This window comes from Egretta garzetta, unplaced genomic scaffold, assembly GCF_000687185.1.
Source record: "Egretta garzetta isolate BGI_Z169 unplaced genomic scaffold, ASM68718v1 scaffold775, whole genome shotgun sequence".
In the NCBI taxonomy this organism is placed as follows: Eukaryota; Metazoa; Chordata; class Aves; order Pelecaniformes; family Ardeidae; genus Egretta; species Egretta garzetta.
Window position 1 is genome coordinate 15,541 of NW_009259754.1, and position 5,075 is coordinate 20,615.

The 5,075-nt window shown below is 43.8% G+C and overlaps 1 protein-coding gene across 2 annotated transcripts in view; it reads left to right on the forward strand.

Moving 5' to 3' along the window:
- The window catches only part of EFHD1 (EF-hand domain family member D1), a 15,461-nt gene extending 13,471 nt beyond the window's left edge, over positions 1 to 1,990 (forward strand). Inside the window, exon 5 of one of the 2 annotated variants that reach the window (XM_035894993.1) lies at positions 1,973 to 1,990. The gene's annotated coding sequence lies outside the window, so the exon portion shown is untranslated. Of the gene's footprint in view, positions 1 to 920; positions 1,081 to 1,972 lie in introns of those variants that run through there. The other variant, XM_035894992.1, reaches the window with a different exon arrangement.
- Positions 1,991 to 5,075: the final 3,085 nt, after the last annotated feature.

Genomic DNA, 5,075 nt, shown 5'->3' on the forward strand with positions numbered 1-5,075 from the left:
CTCTTTCCTTCTTTCCTAGACATCCTTTTCCTCTTAACTTCTTAAGTCATTCCTTGCTTACAGGCAAGTAGTGAGGTCTTGTGTAAATCAGTGTACAAAGTACAGCTTGACTTCCTGTACGTTTGTACTGCTGTTGGGTGTTGTCATGTATCCTTGACTATCCCTTTTCTTCATCCTCAAAGCTCCATGCCACAGGCACTGTGAAAACACTGTGAAGAGAGAAAGATAGTTACTAGGGACATGGATCAAATTAATTGTAATTTCCTGTAGCATTTTCTGCCACCCAGCATGTTGGAGAGTCTTCCCAGTTTTTCTTCTCTGAAGTGCCATAGTAATAAACCTGGGTGAGATTTCCCAAGACTTCAAAGGGAGGAAGCTGGCTCTCTCTTAAACAAGGAATAGAAAACTGAGTTGCCTGACCATGTATCTTCTTTCACATTCCATCATGTTTAGTGTACTGTATGGCTTCACTGTATTTTCCAGCTGTAGGCAGCTGTGTCTGTTTTTAAGGGATATTGCCAGCTGGACAATGCAATCAGATGGCACATAGGGGTTTTCTATTTGGAAATTTGCTTGTATCCTGAATCATTAAGTTGACATTGTTTGATTTCATTAGAGACAGGTAACACCAGCCCAGCATACTGAGCAATCCTTGCTCAAGATGGGAAGGGCAGCGAGGTGAGCACATTTGGCTGACCTGAATTCGGAGGACTTGCACTATATTAGCCCTTTTCTTTTGCAAACACAAGGAACCTTGCCCACAAATGTTAAAAAGCCCACTGCTTGGCTGGATATATGCGCTCTAGGTCATGGCGGGGGAGCTGAGTTCCTTCAGAGACCTCTCTTGAAACATGGATTTGCTCAAATTCTGCCTCTGCTATTGCCCCAGTTTGTGCATTTTATTTTATTTTTCTTTCCAGAATGAAACTCACCAGTCGTCTTTTCACTTGTCTGTTTTGCTTCTTAAGCTGTGAGCACTAAACTGTGAGCGTGGAATAATAAATAGAAAAACCTCTACTCTTTAATGTCAGGTGAAAGAATTGCTAAACAATTAAACTGTGTATATATATCTTCACAGATTATATTTTATAAATCACGCTTTTTTAGCTAAATATTTATAATTAAATGTTTTTATACTTTACAACAAAGCAGATAATTTCATCTTCAATTATTTCTCCTGTTGCTGAAATGTACAAATAAAGCATTGCTATCTCTGGTCTTGTCTGTCATTTATTTTAGGTCCTGGAATATACTGTTTTGTTCATAAATTACAGTAGCAATCCCCTCTCCTGAATGTGCCAGTGTTTGATCCCCAAAGCTCGGTGTCCTGACTTGGATGAATGAAGGAAGTGTTCAGCCCCTTCTTGATCACACTTCCCCTTCTGTACAGCAGTTCTGGTGTAAAAAGTCCTGATGTTTGCAATTTCTCAGAAAGGAACATGGCTGCATAAATATTTGAAATACTGTCCACTGCTAAATGTTGACATCTGAATGTTGTGAGCCTTCCCCTATCTTAAAATAGCCATTGCATCTCAGCCCCAGCAGTGCTCCAGCTGGGAGCCCGGCAGGTTGCTTCAGCTGTATTTTCCTTTGCATTTCCTCTTTCTGTCTTTATAGAAGAGAGAAAAAAAGCCCAAATGTAGACATCTTGAAATGTGTCCAAGCATCTTTTTTTCTACTGTTGCTGATCTGCTAAGCTTTGCTGGTATGGCCAGTTCAGGGGTGGGGGCCTCAGGAGAAGGCCTGATTATGCATCATTGCAGGTATGATCCAGTGATGAAACAGGAAATGTAAATATTTTATCCAGTGCAGCTCTGTGTATTGTTGCCTGTCAAAGTGTTCTCCGTATGCCTGCGAGCCCTTGTGTCTCAGAGGTCAGGTAAAATCAGGGTGAAGGTTCCTTAGTCTGTTTCCACAGGAAAATTGCAACACTGCATGCAGCTCTTGATTCTTTTTTTTTTTTTCTCCACAGTATAGCAAGCACTGCTGACTCGTACTGCTTTGCACGTGCAGCTGGGTGAGGAGCCTGGGGCAGCAGGAGAAGAGGGCGGAAAAAGGGCTTCCAGTGGTTTTATCTGAATAGATTTGAGTCAACTCTAGCTGACAAGTTTCAATAAGGAAATGAGCAGTGTGTCTGTAGTAGTTTTGTTCAATCCAAATAGGTGCTGTTTGTGGCGGCCTTTCTTCAGCGCAATGAACAGTAAGTGCTTTTGGATTTTGAAGTTGCAGCAATGTGAGTTTTGAAATGAGCTTTGCAAAAATTGGCATTGGGAAATTAATTGCTTTCTAAATTGTTCTGTTTTGCTGGCAACTATTGGATTGAATAACAATGTCATTAGGTAATGCAGAAGTACTAAAAAGAAACTGTCTAGCTCCATGTCCCACCCTGCTGGCTGACCATACATACTTTACTTTATTTACCTATGATTATATATTACAGCCCAAAAGGAGCACTCTGTCCTCCTTTTATGCCTGATGTCACCACAGGTGGCTCTTAGGCCCTGGCAATCCCAACTGTCTTTACTGATACCTGCCAGTACACCAATACCTGTCTGGTGCTCCTGACATGCCCCAAGTGACTCTTAAGTCTGTTTGTGATGGCAAGTAGAGAATTTTGATGAAAAAACTGTTCTGGTTATGGGTCTTTCTGAGAAGGGATGAAGACTCGCCTCAAGTCGCTATCTCCTAGAACAGGAACTCCAGGTAGTCCTCGATCCCTGGACAATTTTCATTTCAAGTTTCCTAGAGTAGATGTGCAGTACAGGAGTCACTAACGCTTCAGCCAGCACCAAGGATGGGTTCATCCTGTCTGGATACTTGGATCGCAGTCTGTTGCTCACTGATCCTTGTCACAGCTCTCGTCATTGGCTGTAGGGGACAGTATGTGATGGTAGGAAGTCTCACCTAAAAAGCTCAGTGTAAACACAGTCAGGAGGGAAAGGGAAACTGTACCATCAGGTTCTTCCTGGCTTAGGGTTCAGGCTTTAGCTGTGGGGACTAAGGTGACTAAATCAAATACTAACCTTATGGGAGTGTCCAAAATTTTAACCCAATGGGAGTATCTGTCGTTGGCCAGATGGATTGGAGTAACCAGAGTGCTTTAGTGTTGCCTTTCAAACTCAGCTTGCCGCATGTGGGAAGGATGTCTTAAAATAATTGGGTGTTGCAGAAGTAGCAGCATATTTGTGGTAATCCACCTTTCAGCATAAGCCATCTGAGGTGATGGGCGTTGCAGTGACTGACTTTAAAAGCTACAGTCGGATGTTCACCTGCCTGAATTGACTGTTGGTTTTATTATTTTTAGGGCTGTGACAAATGACGTAGAAAACAGAGGCTGCTGAGATGTTGCCTCTTCTCAGACAAAATCTCTGGTATTTTGACAGGGGAGCTGCTTTTCCAAATAACAAGAAGTGGGGGTGGTGAGGGGGGACGTGACAGACTCTGCCACATTTTCTGGGCTGCTTTTGACAATTATTTGTTGTTTCAGAGCTGTGCTCTGTGTTTGTAGCTCCTCTGCTGTACTGAGGGAGGCAGGCTCTTGCTTCCCAGCTAGGATGGGTGAAAGCAAAGGGTCAATAAGGCAGGCATTTAGTTTGTTAGGGATGCCACTTCCCTGCACTTGGATTTTTAATAGTGAGGATGAATTGGCATGGTAATCCAGGGCTCTGAAGTACATCGTGTCCTTGGTACCCTAGTAAATGTCAGACTGACTGCTGGGGTGATTTCACACCTAGATGACATCAGCCCATAGTCCTGTAACTGAACCATGAAGAAATTTAACCACATGGGTACAATCTTGAATTTTCATTACAATCTCCCTGTTCTGCTTGAATAAGTGTCGTGGAGGATTTCGGATGCATCTGCTATTACAAAAAACCCAGTCATCTGAGGTTCCTTTAGGTGTTTTACAAAAATGTCAAGTTCTGCAGATGAGACGTGTTTCAGGCACTCTCTTGATTTTTTTTTGTCTCAATAATACCATGTTTGTGCTAAATGGGATTTAAAAAAAAATTTGCAAGTGCTAAACTTCTCACATCTCAGATAAAGCTTGTCTTAGAGCATGTGAAAATATTTTTGAGTGCTCAAAATCAACTTTGACAATAACAAGGCACAGTTGCTTCTGCAGTGAGGTTGGAAGTTCTGACTGACAGCTTGAAATGCAGGGCTGCCTCTCTTCGCTCCTACCGATGTTGGTATTGGCTCGAGCTGTGTGACAACAACCAGGAGGATCAGATGTAGCTCATCAGGGGCCAGCCCTTTGCTGGGGAGCTTTGCTCTTACCTACCAACCTTCTAAAGGTGAAATTTTATTCTAAGATTTTCAGGTGAAGTAGTCCAGTCCTATGTTGCTCTTGCCTAAAAACATGTCCTAAGAATTACAGGCTTTCAACCCATTAGCTCAGAAGAATCACTTGTGTTCACTGTTGCATCATTTTTGGCCGGTGTTCAGTGCACGATGACAAGTATTTATTCACCTAGAAGAGGAGGGAGAAAGCTACATGGTCTGTGGCTGAAATCATGACTGGAGTGAAACTGTTCCAGCTGGAAACGGTTATACCCTCAATAGCGTGTAACAGCTAAGAATAATTTTTTAGGTTGAAGGAACCACAGGGGGCTATTCTGCATCATGTACTAATATGGGTTTTAGGACTAAACCCAGTATTTTTAGCTGAAAAAAAGGTTTGCCTTGAGCTCCTGATTTTTTCCATCGGGTAATTTGGAGTAAAAAGATGTACCACAGAGTGCCCTTTCTCTACAGGCAGCCCCGGCAGCCTCCTCCCGGGCTTCCTGTGGAAGTGCATCTGTGGGGCTGAGCGGGCCTGATCCTGCCCATGGTGCCTGGACACAGCGTGTGCTTAAACCACGGCCGCTTCTCAGGGTTAGACAATATCTCGCGGGCTTTTCGTGCCACTATTAAAGCTGAATTATCGACGGGTAACCTAGAAGGAGAGGGCAAGGGTAGGGCCGTGGGCGGTAACGCGCGTTCCTCAGGCGCGGAGGCGGCAGCCCAGCAGTAATTTACCTCAGCGGCCGAGGCCCTAGCTGCCGGATTGTGCCCCGGCCCGCCCCGGGCCG